Raw genomic sequence first — 19,016 nt, forward strand, 5'->3', positions numbered from 1 at the left:
TTTTTCTAATCTTTTGAAAAAATCCAGCTTAAAAAGGTACTCCACATAAAGCTAAATTAGAAACATTAAAACAAGCCGAAGTTAAAGGAATATGAATTCTTAAACCACATATTAAACGAATATCCTGGGAGTTATTATATTATTATTATATAAACAATAAAGCTTTCAATAAAACATGAGTTAATAAATAAAATATAGCTTATTTTTAAAATCTTATAGATACAATTCTTATTATTAACCCTAATTGTCTCAATGTTGATAAAGCAATGATTTTTTTTAAATCAAATTCAAAATTAGCCCCTAAGCCAGCTAATCCACCTAATCCAGTATTGTTAAACCAAATAATAACAATAATAATTTTCCTAATCAAGAAGTTCTTAATAAAATATTAAATCGAATTAGAAGATAAACACCAGCAGTTACTAAAGTAGAAGAATGTACTCAAGCAGAAACAGGTGTAGGGGGGTAAATTGTAAACAATTTAAAATGTACCGTCATAAAGTACTTTACCTCCGTTAAGCCTCAACTGCGGTTGCCTAGTGCACATTAGTTGTACAAATATAACGTTTTTGAGGCCACAAATAATATGATGAATTGTTTAACAGCAGCGTGACCAATGCTAAGAAGCGTCCTCAAGCCACAAATGTGAGGGATCAGTAGGAGACGGGCTACCTGATTCTCGATTAACTTGAACAAAAATAGAGGCGAGTATGGAGATGAGCTGTTCTGCGGTGGATTAGTGCATTAGCAATAATTATTTGTACACACTTAGGGCAATAAAATAAAAGAATATTTCACAGGTGGCCTCAGGTAGCTGTGGAAATTGTACGTAAACGTCTGTTAAAAATCGAAATCCACGACTTTTGACTTTCGAACTATGGCAAATATTTGCTTAGAAATAAATTGAAAAACTGAGGCAACCCTTTGTATGTGTAGTTCTCATGGAATATAGCTATAGAATAATGTTTGCTAATGCACCAAAAATGTGGAAGATGATGAAAATAAAGCTAAGGATTAGTTTTATATTTCTCATCTTTAATTAATAATTTTATATTATTGATGATGTACCAGGACTGCAGCCGTTTATTGAGTGCCCAGAAGTATGTTTCAAAGTGATTTGAATTGAATAATGTGTAGGGTTTTTGTGGGTTGTTTGCTATAATTTTCCTTTGCGAAGTTTCTCGAATCCGTCAATGAGCAAAGAAGTCCAAAAGCGGCTGTAAAAAAACGTTAATATGGCAAGGGTCTCCTTAAAGTGATTTAAATTCCATTAAACACTTACCAAGCTGCTGTTATTCTGTTTTCTAGTATATTTGTAGATGTTATTTTAGGGTTATTAGTTTCGATTTGAAACCGCAGTCGTTCAGATTGTACTTCAGACCAGCACAAATGGCAATGAGCAATGTTGCCAAGTACATTAGCAGACAATTGTCAACGTTGGCGCCGATCCAGGCAAAGGCCAGCAGGATAAGGCTGAGCATAGTCACGAGTTCTGCCGACATGCGCTCCTTGAACAGATACTGGACCCATGCGGTCCAGTTCTCCTTGAAGCTGTTAGATCTGTTCACAAACATGTTCAAATTTCTTGTCGTGCCGCTCATCCCAGTCGAGGGAAAATGCCAGCCAGCATGAAATTGTTGGTAACAAATGGTTGAACATATTTACCGCGAACCCCAACAGAAACAACATCGTGATGACCGACAGGTCCAAGTACCACAACGTGGCGTAGATGATACTTATGCCGACAAACAGCAGCCCTGGATAATATTGTTTCTCCCAGGTGAACAATCGATGGGCACTCTCTATGGCCCCCTTAAAGGGCTGCAAATCCTGCACGAGCTGCTCCACATTTTGATTTGGCATTTTTTGTCTCTTTATTTTGAACTTTTTAATGCAAAAAGTACAATTTTTCTTCTGCCATCTGACGCTTGGTTCTGCTGTCAAAGTATGTATGTAAGCACACAGTCAGCAGTCAGGGATGATAAAGTCAAAATATCGAATGTGCTACGATGATTTTGCAGATGCAGAAACCATTCAAGTCTAACAACAACAATTGGCTGTGAAACTCGAACAATTTTAACCATTTAAATAAATATCTTTTGTTTTATTACAATTATATTGCTGACTTTCAAACAGTTCAGGAATTCGCTCGTTAAGTTTCACCGTGTTTTCAGCAACAGTCTGCATCAGCTCCAGCTCTATTCTCCTCTATTTAAAGGAATTGCTTTAAATATTATATGTATACTGGAAGCCCAGTACTACAAAAATAGGCAATGTTACGAATTCGTCAAAAAATGCATAAATAAGTAAAACTAATAATAAATAAAAATACATAAACCAAACCAATCCCAAAATATTCCTATAAAAATTGAAGTTTTATGAATAAAGATTATAAACACATAGATAGATTACGGAAAGTAATACCTGAACATCAAACAGATGAGAGTCCCATCTTAGTAAGTGATGATGAAGAGCCAAAGGTATCGGCTCAATCGACCGTCGGTACTCCCATTCCAAAGGGCACATCACTCCAACCCAATCCAAAACTAAACCCGTTATAGCCTAACTCTACACAATGCCAATGTGGGCAGAGCCGAGTGGGCACTGGATAAAATCAACAATTTAGAGTTAATCAAGATAATGCTGTTCCGAAATATAGAGTGTCTCGCGGTGGTGTATAAACTCTCCAAATATACTGGCAATCTGAGACTTTGGGCTTTGGACAACAGCGTTGAGGAATGGTTTAAAAACATTGCCCAACAAGGACTTTCAGATATTGATGGACTTTGCTGACGAGGAAGACTTTATGCAAGCGCATAACTAGAAAAGTCGATAAACATTTACGCGTCCAAAGGGACGAGCATACATACACCCCAATGAGAAAGAAATAATAACCATCTATCGATAGAAGGTAAGCAACTTTATTAAATCAATAAGGAATATTAGGCAAGTTTAATTTATTTCCAGATGTGCGAACTTCTTTTGCTTCATTAATCGATTTAAAACTACATTTACATAAATTTATAATTCCTGATTCAGCTCCACTTATAACTTCACCGAATACACAGAAGGAATACAAAGTTTATTTTGCATATTTTTGTTTTAACAATACAATAAAGCTATGGATGGTACATGGTACATGTACATATGTACGTACGTAATTTGAGATATTAAAACTATTTATTTTCATTTGTTTAAAGGGTGTGGGACACGTGAGTTCTTTGGTGGTTTTATGTCGGCCTTTTTGGTGGGTTACTACTGGGAGTACTATTTATAAGGGACTATTTTAAGACATTTAACGCTGTACTTTGTACAAATTGAATTTGAATTGAAATTTAATTTCTGTTTACCAGGTACAAATAAATAAATGCATCAGCTCGAAGAGCTTAAATATCAATCAAACATTTAAATTCGCTTATAATGAATATATAAATAAATCAAATGTATGCAGCTGTTTCAATTTAACGGATTCAAAAACAGCAACAGACTTCATTTCAATATGCTTCTTCCATTTATACTAATATCATTTACAATTAAAGACGCGCATCCATGCACTGCTGCCGTGTGCCAAAAATAGTCAATCGACTTGTGCTCCAGGTAATTCAGGAGAAGGAGTACGGAATGAAGCTAACGCCCGACAACTGGCCATAATTTGAGACTCCGAATGGAGTGAATTATAACAAATTGGCAACATTGCGAGTTTTCCGCGACAATTTTTGTGGTCCCCGTATTTCTGTATGCGTTTAGATATTTATCCCAACAAAAGATGCACTTGTAGTGCTGAAATGAGGCTAAAAAAATCAGAAAACCAAATTAGAATTATAATTAAAAAAGTTGCTAAATGAAGTATCATTAAACATTATAGTAGCTTCTCGTTCTCCCTTTCTCCCTGCTTGAAATTCATTTTAAAGCTTTCGTTTTCGCCAGACGCCCGGAATGCATTTTTGCGGTTTGACAAAAGTGCCAAAAAAAAAGCTTCAAGCACGCAACAAAACATCAGAAAAGAAAAGATGCGCTGTGGGTTTTTTTTTTGGCTTGGCTTGGGCGCTCTTAACCCTTTTGGCTTAGCACATAGACAGGCAGACAGGCGAGACAGACGGGCAGACCGACAGTAGTCGACATCGTTGGTGGCGCCGCAAAACTGTTGCATTTCTTGTCAGCTTCTGCTGCCACTTGCCCTCATCCGCCACGTGTGGGTTGAGTGTGTGTTTGTGTGTTGCCTTTTCCGGTCTTTGACATTTACAACAGTTTGCCCTGACAGGACACCAACCTCCCGCACCGCATTCCATGAAGGGGCTTTCTCTTTCCTTGGGCTGATGGCAGGTTGTGGCTGCGTCAGGGCTGACAGTTAGTCATAGCATTGCTGATGGAAGGGTGTACCAGGGTGTGGGGGGCACCCACAGCATAGGGGACAGCCACCATAATGGCGTCATAAAGATGATATCATAATTTCCTACTTTGCTTTCCTTTCTTGCGTCGTGTCCCTCTTTGTTGGTTGCCATTATTTTGGCTTTACCTTTTTCACCATTTCACCATTTCACCTTTCGCTACCCGTTTTACCTTCCCCTTCGTTCACCTTCTTACTTCTGTTTGTTTTTCCACCACTTGTTATTTATTTATTTGCTTTTCTTGCCATTTAGTTTCAGGTGAATTTTCTGATTCCCATTCCTACCACAATTCGTCAATATTTATCAACCCTAGCCCAAGGTACAGCGCACCCACAAAACACACACTCCAGTGGGCACTCAAGCCCGCTCCATCTGTCCAGGAAATCAAGCAGGAACTCCTCCCAGTGGTCGCAGGTTGTAATTCCCTGGATGATCCGCTTTCCATCTCCGCAGAACACATCATTCTTCAGGCTTTAATATTCGGTTCAGATATTCCACGAAGAGTCCAGCGACCAATATAAAAAATAAAGCAAATAAATAAATCAATAATCTTGGAAGAGCTAATAGTAAAAAATCAATCAAATCTGTCATTAGATCACACTTTGAACTCTTAAATAATTTCTATATATGTATACAAAAAATGTTCAGTTAAGGTAAAGTTTTTTCCTGTTTTAAAGTCTGTTTTTTCCTTTAATGGATATTTTTTAATAGCTACAGAATTAAATCTCTTCAGTAATTCTTCTCTAAAAAAATTATGAATAAATTTAATTTTCCAAAGCTTTGAGTGAATAAAAGTGTACATTAAATATACAAAACTATTTGTAAAGAAGAAATATAGTTTGTATAACTAAACGGAGCATGGCGAGAGTCCAGTTGCCAGATCCCCCAATCCCAAATCCATCAGCAATGACGACAAGGGTTTGGAATGGAGTCGTTCCACGAATACGTAAACTCATTGAGGACCTGAGTCCCCCAGCTGAAGAGAGAAAGAGGGGACAAAACGACACTAAGAATCTATTTTCAGCTTTCAATGCGAAGGGTGTAAGGTGCGCGGGAAGGGTGTACGATGGGGGATTGAGTTGCTGCTTTAATGGGAGGCGATAAAAAAATATTGTGGAATTCTGGAGTTATGCTTCGAGTCCTGCAACCGGATGCATGCCTTAATGACCAGGAACTCACGAGTAAAGCAAAGAAAAAACAGAAGTATTCCAGAAATGTCGACTAAACCAGAAAGCTTTAAAAAAACTATGAGACTGTTTGAATGAATTGTTGGAAACTATAATTGAAGATTATTGATGAAATTATGTGGGTAAATATTAAAATACAATTTTTGTTTTACACTAGCAAACATTAAAAAGTTAAATGTAGCCAAGGGTTATTCATTAATCAAGAAATTTTGAATTGATGTACTTAAGATTCTATGTGATTAAAATGTTTTGTTTAGCGGCAGGAAAAATTGTTTAAAATTAATGCAGCAGTCAGAAAATTGGTTTCCACAAATATTAATGAATTAATAAATAAAAAATGATAATTTTAGCTTTAGACTCAACATTTAATTGGATTTTGGTTCGCTTTGAACGTTTTTATATTGATAGTTAAAGTTAAATAAATTGCCTTTCCATTGTATGTTTACTATGACACACAGCGAATTCAATTAGTTGAAACAATAGAGACAACTATTCCTCAGCAGACGTAAGTGAACAATTCCTGGATTCCGATGGAATCTCTCATTTACGATTGTGGCACTCACTCAGGCCTCATTTATTTATTTGGCCAGCTCATATTTCGTGTTAACATTAAACGCACCGTAAACACACAGAAACCAGTCCGACGAACCGCAAAAAGTCCTGTGCCGCCACTTGACTTAAAGTTCGTAAAATTTTATTTGCCTTTCATTTTCATTTACTTGCATTTTATTATTTTATTTTGATCATTTTGGTTTGGCTGTGAGGCCAAATTGACATGAAATCAAATGAAGACATTTTTATGAAGCTATTAAAACGAAGAAGTAGAATCAGAAACAGACTACAAGGCGAATAAATAAATAAGAAACTGCAAGGAGGACGAGAGAGCGAAAAGCATATTTATGCAAGGCCAGGACAAGTCGGTGAGATGGAAATTAATCACCAGAGCGGGCAACGGGACAACGGGAAATGGAAAACGAAAACGAAAACGAAAACGAAAAACGGAAATGGGAAATCAAATCAAAGCAAAATTAAAAAACCATAAAAAACACATTTAAGCCTAAAAAAAAAATGGAATTCTTTGCCAAACGTTGTTTGAGGGAGTATTAACCGAATTTTTAGATGCCCTAGCAGATGCTTTTCCCTATAGATATATCTTCTGTCTAGTCATAGTCGTCTTACCCAACAAATGGGCTAAGCAGAGGAGAAGACAAAAACATGCAACTGAAGTGTGCGGATGGAGACCGGCGGCATCCATCGAATTCGAGCCATTCGTGCCATTCGAGCCATTCGAGCGCGGCAAATGTTTAAATTAAGTTGTTAAACATTGCTGCAAAAACACTCTAAGCAAAAACGAAGCAAAAACAGATTTGGTGTGAAATCTTTCCCGAATAAATAAGAATACCACAAGAGCAACAGGAGAAGTGTTCAAATGGAAAGACGCTGAATGCTAATCAATGCCTGGAATGTGCTCCAAAATGTACGCTAGAGGTAAAAGATTAACAGCTGAAAAAGCTAAACATTCTTTACAATTCATTGCAATCAACATTACAATTAGTTTACCTAATGTAGCGCTTTGCTCTCACAGTGCCTGCATGAGCAATAAATATTTAAAAAATAATATTATACATCTACTTTTACCTGCACTCAATAGGCACACAAATGTTGCTTCTGCAGCTTGAAAATTGCCTATTTAGAGTCCGGCAGCATAACCGACACAGTTGCTCAGCAAATATTTCCTCAGTGTCACATGAAAACAATAAGTTGACTTTAGTATATGTAGAGAGCAACGCAAAGTAATTAAAATACAAATGACAAACACTAAGAAGGATTAGGCTGAAAGCTCCTGCTGCTGCCTCCGTATGTTGCTCCATTTGCCATCATGAGGTGTTGGATGAACAGCAGCTAGAAGGGAATGGTTCCCATGGCACGATTATCGATGTTCATTTTCAATGGCTTCGGACCAAAAGTTGCACAAATATGGCTGCTGGTTGCAGTGTGCCGCAAACGTGGCCATGTGCCATCTGTGAAATAGTTACCAAAAATTCAAATGAGTCGGAAAATGAATGGTGTATAGACTTAAAATTGTAAACACACAAACCTACAACTACATTGCAGATACATCACTCAGCCTTTTAGGCATCTGAAAAGAATTGTTGTGCTCTTCGCATATCCTTGAATGCCCAACTAAATAATCAGCCATTAAATCTAACATCAGACATGTTTGATTCGTTGATTTGTGGTTATGTTAAATGTGTTACATCATATGTGGAATGTTTTAGAGGTCGAGAAGCTTGTCATCCTGCTTCCAGTCGAGCTCTAAAAAAATGTTAGCTTTAGGTAAAATATTAAATTAATTAAAGTATTTAGTTTACCTTTCGACTGCAAAGAGCAGATTTATTTTTTTTTCTTGGTTGCATTCTTTTTCAAACCTTTGCTTCCTGATGAAGAAGGAGAAGCGCTTTTTATGGAGCTCACAAAAATGATTATAGATGGTCACAAAACGCTGCTGAAATGGTATAGTTTTGTCATCTTCAGTTTTGTCGGGCATGGCTAAAAATGTGCTTTTCGCTTTTTACTCTTACGCAGACTGATGTCTAAATGCCGGTCCGGAAGTCGGCAATCAGGGTTGATATTATGGCTGCATGCCGAGAAGCTCAGGGTTGATGTACCTCAGGGAGAATCGATACTCCGGCAGGGGCATGCAATTTGTGAGGGCAAACATTAATCCGGGCAATTTCGTGGGTGGTTAATTCTTTTGATTAATTTTCCCTGAATTCGCTTCCTTGCTGCCGGAAAACCGCAGTTACATTACCGTCAATGATCTTGGAAAAGAGCAAACCACAGAAGAGATTTTTCACACTACACAGATGGACGATAAAGTGCAGCCAGCCACAGCCACAGCCACAGCCACTTGCATTTCTATAAATAAGTACACAGAAAAATACAAAACTATTACTTAATTTGCGATCAATTTGCGAGTGGTAAATGCTATGCAGGTGTGACGCCAAATAGCGGAAATGGTCCCCGAGAGCACGCAAATGTTTATTATTATTAGTGTTTATTATTATTTTTATTATTTTATTAGCCGTCTAAATATTGGTTGCACTTGTTATATTGCTTATTGCACACATGTAGAATTATATTTACTTGCGCTTCATGTGCCCGTCGTCAGCCTCCTACCGTTGTCGCTTCATTGGAGAGCTCTTCAGGGGGGATTTTCGAAAGTTTTTCCAAGAGTAGTTGCCCAGCTGCTGGATCCTCCACTTGATCTACTTATCGGGAAGTTGGCTCGGAAACACTGAAGGTGCTAGCCAAGGGGCTACATTTTGTGTAGCTTCTTTTTGGAATATTTAAATAATAAAATGGTTAAGATAATTTTCATGCAGTCGTGTCGGTTGTGGGAATTCTTGAGGTTCCTTATTGACACTGAGAGGAGGAGCACCACCACCACTCCTCCTGGCTGCTCCTGGCAGCCCATCCAAAAAGGGTTAAGTGGCAAAGAAACTGCAGGAAATGTGTGCACACTGGTGGCACACACACACATACACACACACACACACTCGAAATGAATTAAAATGCAATTGAAATATGGCAAATGGAAAATGGAAAATGGCATGCCTTGCAGCTTGAAGTCCCAGAGAGGGAGAGAGAGAGGCAGGCACACACACACACACACACACACACAGAAAACGTGGGAGAAAGCAGCCAGGAAAATGCTGTCTGCCTGGAGGTTGCTCAAGATGAGACACAGACGGGCGTCGCCGTCTCAGTGGGATTTTCCCTGCGCCAAAAATAAAGCAAATAAAAATAAAAATATAGAACCAGAAACAGAGTAAAAATAGTCGTACTATTTGCGGGAAAATGCGCACAAAAAAATTCGCTTTTTCATTTAATGAAACTATCAGCGTGGACAACAAGTTCCAGACTTGACATTTAATGCATTTAATTTGTTGCATGCCCCAACTCCCGTTCCCCCCGCGAGAACAGACAGTGACGAGTTGTTATCGACTGTGTTGGGGGTCAAATTTAAGTTTTTTCCAAAAGTAATTCAAGGATCTTAAGAAACTAAACTAAAAGTAAAGTTTGGGCCGGCTTTATGCTGCTCGCAGCTTTACTTTGAAATAAGAATTAAATTTGTTAGCTCTACTCTACCATATTTAAATTTAACGTTTTATAATTCCTGCAGAAAGGCGAAACCTTGAAGGGTTTTGAGCCAACACTTGGTGGGCGCCCACAGGCGCGGCCAACCATTGTCCTAAAGGCGATTTAAGCTTTTTCAAACACTTCTTTGTGTCATTCGGGAAGCTTCCAGACACCCAACCCAATCCACCCACTCATTCTGCCTGCTCACTTGGCTAATTGGAAAATTAAATGCCGCCGCCGCCCACGTGAACGCCCTCGCTGAGGCTGCTGCTGCTGGTGCTGCTGCTGGATGCTTCTGCCGCCGTATCCAAGTCTAATTAAATGTGAAAATCCTTGACCTTTGAACCTTTTATCGAAGCTTAGAAAGAAGAAGTTGAACCAGGGGGAGGGAAAAAAATAGAAAGAAAGAACAGGAAGTGAAATATTTGCGTTGACATTTGTCTGGGGGCACATGCTCCTCGACATGTGGTGGTCGGTCCTGTCCTCCCTCGAGCCTCGAGTGTATTTCATCTGCTTTCATCGGGAACATGCATACAGCAAGCAAGCAAGCCAGCAGTTCCCTGTCTCTTAGACATCTTATATCTTATGCTGGGGGCAGAGGGTAAAATTGTTATTGTTGTTCCAAATGGCGTCATTGTTGTTGTAACAATTGTTGTTGAAAACGCAATTTCGATTGGAGACCCCCTCCTGTCTGCTGTATGTATATGTATTTGTACATACATATGTACATATATTTATATTGTACTTTTGCTTCTTCGGGTTCGGGGATTTCTCCCCCACTTGAATTGTATTTCAGCTGGAGTGTGAATCATTTCCGTTTGAATTTGGTTCATTGCATGATTTTCACATTAAAGTTCGAAAGGGGGAACGACGGGACTCGAGACTGTAGCAAGCAGAAGATCTTGGTAGGACCTCCTCCATCGCTTGGCTGAACTCTTGTGGCCCTACACTGGTAGTCTGCTGCTGCTCCTTCTGCTTGATTGTGTTTTCCTTAACTTCTTTTCAAGCGCAATTATTGACGTGTGCCCCTTGAACAAGCACCAGCAAGCAACAAGAACAATCAACTTGATGCCTCTTCTACAGTGTGATGGGCTACACACTTGGCTTCCTCATCCTCTTCTTATTCTGTGTATATTGTTGCTCCTATTGCATATTTTTTTTGCACTTCCTCCCAAAACCCATTAAACAGAAGACGCTGCAAGACACGTCCCCATCGAGTCAGAACAAATGACATGTATTTACATACATATGTTGATTGTTTGTAAGTAGTTTGTCTCTAAATAGTGTTTGCTTTCTTTAAACTTTAAGAAGGGATCAATCGTCCTCAGTTATCCCTCCCTACAATGCGTACTTCATTGTTATTGTCGTTGTCGTTCCGTTCCGTTCCGTTCCGTTCCGCTCCGTGCGTGGGTAAATTAATTGTTTGTAAGCTGAAAGAATCAAGAGTTTAGCTTGAAAATGAAGCATATTGTAGATACTTATTTACATACCAATTTCAATTATGCGTTAAAGTGTTTAAAATTATATCTGTAATATGGAACCTCTTTTTTTTTGGCCACTTGATTATAATGATTATTTGATTCGTTTTCCTCGGCCATTTCGTCGGCCATTGCATTAGGACCTTCGGCTATTCCATGGTTAGGCAAAGGGACGAATTCGGGTACAGCACGCTGTCCGACATTCCGACGTGCTCCGACATGCTGGTAGCGTTCGTAATTATATACATTTCGTCGAAACTTTATCTCAGGGAGATCCAACAATAGGTCTGGAAGGTTATCCATTTTACTAAATGCACACTTAACCAAAGTTTAGTTCGCACACATGTAAGCTACACGCAGTTATCGATATTCCTCAAGAGATGGTCACACTGATACCACAAAAGTGTCTACTTTTATTTTTATCTATATTAGTTGCCAACAACGTTAATTTACTTGCCTTTCTAGATTTTCAGTGAAGTTTTCAGTTTTTCAATGATTCTTTTATAATGCGGTTTTTATATTATTTTGAAGGTCCCACTAACTTCCGTGCGATGTGTGGCCACACCGGAATTTTCAAGAAATTTCAATTTACATATGTACATAAGGATGTACATATAACTGATCACAGCATGGCATACATACAAGAAACTATGCCTAAATATCTTTTTACATTCGTAAAACATTCCGAAGAAATCATTCATAAACAGCCCTAAAAAGACGGTTAATCCAAGAATAAATCCACATTTATTTCGGGCCATACCTATAAATGTACGTACACATGTATGCATGTATGTATGTGCGAACACATGTGCATGCACACCAGAATGTGTATACATTAGAGGCTGTATGTAAGTATTTGCGTTTCACGCTGCCGTCAATAAAATAGAGGTTGTGGCTGCAAAATTTTGCGACACACCCTCACCCTTACACACACATTCGCATTTGGTATGGAATATTTTTGAAGACTCCTCGACTCACCTCCAACCGCATACTTGGTGCACTCTTTGATCCGTTGCTGGGTAACAATTAGTCTGCTCGGCCTAAACTCTCTCACTGCTGTCTCTCTCTTTCCACGCTGCTCAATGGTTAGTGTTTTGTTGTTGTTTTTTTTTGTTGTTCTTGGTATTTATTTGCGCTCGAACGGTTTTAGTAGCAGTATAATTGCCCCACTAGCAGCGGAAGCGGAAGCGCTCATCACACAACCGCTCGCTCTAGCTCTCTAGCACCCACCCCTCCAGAACATTCTCACTCACTTGAGGTACACAAACACACAGATGCACACACAATAACAAAAAGAAAAGAAGTAAAAAAAAATAAATCTTCCATTTTCGTGTGTTTTACTAAATAGAAGAATCATCGAGTCGGCCGAAACTCATTTCAAAAGGAAAACAAAGCACAAATAAAAAATAAACGACACGCTATACACATCCAAATATCGGAAATCAAATACTTATGTATTTACATTAACAAAACACCGGATTAAACCAAAAAACTTTAAATAACTTGAAATGATTTCTATCGAAATTCCAGGAACTGACGACGCACGCCGCGAAACTGTTCAAGCAACCGAAACAGAAGCCGATATCAAACCCTGGAAAGGCTTTGTGTGCGAACAAAAATAACGGATTTTTTAGTGCATGAGTGTGTGGTGTATAACACTGTAGGTTCATACATATGTACATACATATGAATAACAGTGTTACTGAGTGAAAATGTAGCAGAGATCGCTGAGTGTACAAACATAACAGGATCGAAACAATGGAACCAAAAGATCCTCTTGCGGATGGTGCGCAATTCTTAATTAACTAATAATGAATTACTAAGTCATTGTGTGATATTAACTGTATAACAAATATGTACACACATACACCTACAAATATGCACATGCATAAATTGAACGTCTTAAAATATAAAATGTTACATGCATGTGTGGGCCTCGTCATCTTATCTCAAATATCTGTTCGATCTTGTGTGTGTCCCACTGTGCGTCGCGGTGAAGACGGCGCTTCCTTCCAGCCGTTCAGCTGTCATCGTCTCATTCCAGCCACAAATACCAACAAAATCAACAGAGTGAACAACGTAATAATAACATCGGTAAAGAGGCAGGAGCACAAGCAAAAGAAACAAGGCATTGCTCGTAAAATTCGACTCATCCCTCCCTCCCCACGCAGTAAAATAAGACCAAACAAAAAACGAAAACGAACATGCAGCTAAGGAGGAAGATGAAAATTCACATTCGTGAAGTACAGCAATTAGCGCAAACTGTCGCCCCCCGCACGAACCAACAACAGCACCTTTTTCATGTGATGATCATCGCGCTCGCTCTCGAACTCTCAGCGCGAGCTCTCACTCCATCGTTCTCTCTCACTTTAGCGCTCGCTGGTCGTTGCGCTATCTCGCTCTGGCCACCTACACTACACACATGTGTACATATTTATCAGCAGAGGCGAGGGTGGAAATACATTGTTCTGCTTCCATTAGCCTGTTGCTCTCGCGGATAAAACAGCGTGAACGGCTCAACAACAGTGGACTCTAGTTAATGTGAAAATAAACAATGTAACTTGCTTTAAGTTCGATGTGTAATACGTTTGCATAAACGACACAGAAGAGTTAACTTTTAAGTGTTGCAATTTATAAGTGTACATATGTATGTATATTTGCATGTAAGATGCACCCTGGTACCTATATACGGAATATTACTGTACTATCACTCCCTTTCGGCATTTCCCCTCCGCTTCAAGAGAACATTATCTTCTTCGTCGTTTTGGCTCATTGGCATTTGAAGCGTCTCGTGTTTCCCGTGTATGACTGCTGTCTGTGTGTCACCCTTCGTCTGTCGCTTCCACTAAGTAATCCCCATAGATTTGAGGATGAGGAACCAAATCCCAGGAAATGTGCTCAAAAATGTACGTAAATTCGTTTTACTTTTAGGTCCGTGGGGGCCCACCACCGATCAGACACGTGTCTTCTTTCGCGTCCTGATCTCTCTCGCTCAAATTGCTCATCTTCGTTGCCCTTGCTACTGGCGTTGCTCATCATCTTCATCTCGGGCTGTGCTGTCCCGTTTTTCGTTCTCTTTCATTCCATGCTTCATTTCAGCGGTAATTGCTTCCAAATGCTTAAATGCCTTCCATTGTACCTCTTTGTGGGTCTGGCATCGCTCGTATATCTCGTGCTCCTTCTTCACTTTCTTCTCCTTGTTCCCGTTTTGAGTTTCGGTTACAGCCTGCCGCCCCTCCGCCTGTGTACGGGATGTCCAACATGTGTCGTCGTCATTGATTTGTTGTTGATGGGCATGAGGCTTGTGTCTGTGGAGCGGTGTGGGGAGGGGATGGATACGTACAGCCGCAGCGCTCTATTGACATTTGTCTGTCAAAACCCAAAAATCAAAAACGAAACAAAAAAAATCTCATTCAAGGGGGCGTCTTCGGTTGTTGTGTGTGTGTGCTATTTCTTTACCCTGGCAAAATGAGCACTTCCATTTGGGCAGACGTTTAAAACGAAGCAAAATAATTACATCACCTCGGACTAAGTGCAGCATAATTAATCGGAAGAACGCCTACGTCTGCAGTATGTTCACCTGTAAGTCACATTATGTAACCAACAAAAGAGAGCAGTTAAGTCTAAATGCATGGACCAGAAAGGGTATGACAATCTTCGGCGGCCAGCAATCTTTGTTTTTCGGTTTTTTGTGTGTTGTTCCAGGAGGCGTTACTCGTAAATTTTTACTTTGGCTGTTGGAACCACGACTTTTTTTTTGTTCTTGGTACGGGGCAACATTTTGCACAGCCCGGAGAGTGAGGGAGAGTGCCGGAGATTGATGGAGCCATGTGTGTGAGGGGGAGTGTCAGAGTGCTGTTTGCTTTGTGTAGGGGCGGGTAGGGGCTAAGGGGAGTCTGAGAGCATGGAAAGTTCTCCGCTGCATTCTGGGCCAGTCGAACGCTCGTTTTAATTATGAGCCGAGCCCAGCCTTTGTTGTGCCGTTCTGTTTACAGTTGTTGTCTTCACATTACCCTCTCACCCACCCACTTCTCCTTTTTCATCGTGCTGCTGCTTCTGTTTTCTTCGTCTGCTTTTTGCATGCGCATTTTATTTAAATTTGTAACCTCATTCCCAATCGCATGCTGCAGAAGCTGAAGCAGCACCAGCAACAACAACACCTAGCACCTAGCACCCAGCACCAACACCAGCAGTTGTCAATAGTTCTTCGAACTGGGGAAACGTTTTCAAGTGCTTTGTCACGAGATCGCACGGCCAAAGAGTGACTCAGTGCCCCGCACCACACGGTGCCTGCTGACAAAGATGCAGCCTCATCATTTGTGATGGCAGTGAAAGCAGCAGTGACTGTGGCAAGTAGCAGTGGAGAATGTGAAAAAAGTCACTTTTAAATACTTTTAAAGTAGTTATCAATTTTGAATTTAAAATTTATTTTTGAAGGTGCTGCTCTCTGCTCTGAGTAAGAACCCTTGTCCAGAGCTCACCTTTTGAGGGTACCAAAACCTTAACAGCACATTTTTTTCTAAAGGAACTGTATTTTGGTTAAAAGCTCCTTAAAATTAACAAGTTCCCTTATTTTTACAGAACATTTTTTAAGAGTGGGAACAGTTCAAAAAGAAAACTATAGGCTAACATTTTATACTGTAGTTAGGATAGATCCTACAAAATATCAATAATATTACATATTTGGATATGGATTACTATCTGTACGGGATGCATACATATTCATACATTTACTTAAAGCTAAATCCAATCTTTTCCCCCATTTGAATATTCTTTCCAGCGGTGGAGTAATTTTATAAACTGTCAACTTTATGCGAATCCAAGAATTCGACATTTAAATATGCATTTTTGGAAATGTGCATATATTAAATCACAGTTGTTTTTTTTTTTTTGGTAACCGTTGCCTCCCCCTCTGAACGATGGTCGCTGCCTGTGGCTCAGCTCCATTTCGGGCCACTCCCGGGGGCGTCTGACTGGGTGACCCATTCTGGATGGGGCTGTGGAGCTCTTTATGCCAGTTTGTCTTATCAATGTCAAGAGAGTTCCCTTTCCCATATAACACTTTTCCGTCGTGTGATCGAACATGCAAGCAGCAGCGTATACTCTCGTACATATGTACATATTTACATACTATCTGTTTGAATGGATGGATGGATGCATGGATGGGTGGATGAATGGATGGGTGTACCTCTGCAGCCTCCACACACACACAATCTCACATGGTACATACATATGTAGGGCAATGGTGGAGCTGTTGCTGTCACTTTTGTGTGGCACTTCCGGCTGTTGGGGGGAGGGGGGGCTGGGTCGGCGAGAGGTATGCGTATGCATGTTGCTGCTGCTGCTGCTGCTGCTTTTGCTGCTTTCTTTCAGCTGCATCTGCTGGCCACCAATCAAGATTTTAATGCATTGGACCCGATGGCTAATTTATGCCAGAGTATAATATCACTTAAGCTGACTGGCAGTGTGGGAGTGGGAATGGGAACGGGAATGGAAATGGGATTGGGTACACCATCTATAAACAGAGTCATGTCATGTTAGCGGACTGTCCTCTCCCCATTGCTGTTATTCCTAACAGCGACACGAAGTGCCAGACAACGACCTGGTTTTCCTCACGGCTGCCCCTGCCGAACGATATGGTTCTGGGACCTCGTGCCTGCGATGCCTTGCTGCCTCGTGTTTGCCTGCTCGGGGGACATCCCCCACAATCGGGTTTCATTTTTTAGTACATCTATGCGACACACGACGATACGCCGAACGGCATTAGAGTGTGCGAGAGAATTGCTCGCTCGGTCGGTCGGTCGCTTGGTCGGTCGGTCGGTCGTTCGCGTCGGGTATTATATGTATTTTTAGCGGAGGCACGCGACGCCGCAATCGGAGGAGTCTTGAGGCTGGGAACAGATTCCCTGCGACACCAAATGTTTTGCATGCCGATGCGCGTGCCTCTGCCACACAGTTAACAGTGGCAGCGCAGCGCGGTCTCTGCCACAAACTCTGGCACTGCAGCAGCGCCACATCGTCGTCGTACTCCAATGGGGTTTTGCTGCGTTTTCGTGGAACAAGTTTTTAGTACGTGTTCCGCCGTGTCAGCATACAGTCGTTCCCAGCAGCGACTATCGGAGGTATTGTCGGACCCCAGAAACCCGTACACAGGTCGCGCGCTCGCTTTTGGGTTATCTGTCTCGGTCTAGCTCGCTCCTGGTCTCGCATTCGCCCCGCTCCCTCTCCATCTCTCACCCACTCTCTCTCTCTCTCTCTCTCTCTCTTACACACACACAGTCCCTCCAACTAAAGCAACAAAAATAAGAGTCAGAAACGCTGCAACAACAACAACAAAAGAAACATCCAACCAAAAATAAAGGCACCGCCGCGTTATACCGCTCCACCGTAACAATCAAACATTATTTTGTGTTGTACATTTTCCCCCATGGATTCTACATTTTTGGCATTTATTATTTTGGGGAAAATCAAATAATTCCAATTATTTTTTGCCTGTGCGAAATTCGAGTGTACAAAACAACAACAACAAATAGAGAATAAATTGTTAAAAAAGAGAAAGAATACCAATCTTAGTGCTAAAAAAATGACCGAAAGGAAAATCGCAATTAAAATAAATTAAACATTTTTTTGTGTGGTGCGTAGCAGCAGCAGCAGCAGCAGCAGCAGCTTCCTGTCCAAACCGGTCCAGCATCCGACGCGCGATTGCACCTGCAACAAGAAGTCAAGAAATTCATAGAGAGAAGTGGGAGAAGTGGCACAGCTTGGAGGCTTCCAAGTCCAAGACTGGCCACAACATAAACCAGCAAAAGAAAACCAGTTTGTTTGTGGAGAAAAGGGGGGCGAAAAAAAAACAACGAAGTGGCCTGCAGGAGGCCCCCTGAGAGCCTGCCAAGGCCAACCCGTTAATCCTTCTCCTATTATACCGTTTAAAGAGCAAACAAGGGAACCAACAAAAAACAAAAATATCGCTCAAAACATTGGACATTTCTTTATGGTAAGTTGCTCCCTCCACATGATTCACTTTCGCACTTTTTGGATGCAGCCAAAAATGCCCATGAGTTTCGCACTCTCTGTGTATCCCTCTCTAATCCAGTCCAATCAGTCAATCAATCCATCAATCAATCAATGCAAAATGACTTGAAATTTTCGTACAACACAAAACAAAGCAAAAAATGCTGCAAGTCAATTAAGACGTTGGACATCCAAAGAAATAGAAAAAGGAACTGCCGAAGGAGCAGCCTGAAGATGATGGGCGATAATGGGTGATTGGCTGTGAGGGCGTGAGGGGGAACGGAGGGAGTGTGGTTGACACGGACAGGAATACACCAATGAACCATATCCGCCCACGGGGTAGCATTTTATTTTGAATTTTAAATCAAAATAAAGTACATTTATTTGTTAAATTTGTTCAAAATGTGCCTCAAATGTACTTCAATTTCGATCAACTTTTGTTTTGTCTCTCTGAAACTATTTAATCGTTGCATTTCCTTATAGATTAAGCACAAAATTTGGTTTTGATCCAACTTTATCTGTGAAATTTGTGAGGGGAATTCATTAACTCTAAACGTAGATTAAAATCAATCGCATCAATAAGTTTTATATGGTAAATCTTCCATAGCCTGTTTTTCCTTTCCCTTTTCAGAGCTGTTTTAAAATGCAAATTCCGGTTGTGCAGTGTTAATTAGGAATTTTCCTAAGGCATAAATGTATGTACGGCGGCAGCTTATTTTCAATTTGCTAATTTCTCAAAGAAAATTCAAGCAAATAATTTCCGTAATTGGGTCAACAACTTTCACATATGTACACCCGAAAATCACTTG

At 40.4% G+C, this 19,016-nt stretch overlaps 1 protein-coding gene across 1 annotated transcript in view; it reads left to right on the plus strand.

Moving 5' to 3' along the window:
- The first annotated feature begins 17,771 nt into the window (after nucleotides 1–17,771).
- Nucleotides 17,772–19,016, plus strand: part of LOC117590284 (irregular chiasm C-roughest protein) — a 38,524-nt gene continuing 37,279 nt past the window's right edge. Inside the window, exon 1 of the mRNA XM_034282771.1 lies at nucleotides 17,772–18,190. The gene's annotated coding sequence lies outside the window, so the exon portion shown is untranslated. The remainder of the gene's footprint in view (nucleotides 18,191–19,016) is intronic.

This window comes from Drosophila guanche, unplaced genomic scaffold (assembly GCF_900245975.1).
Source record: "Drosophila guanche unplaced genomic scaffold, DGUA_6, whole genome shotgun sequence".
NCBI lineage: Eukaryota > Metazoa > Arthropoda > Insecta > Diptera > Drosophilidae > Drosophila > Drosophila guanche.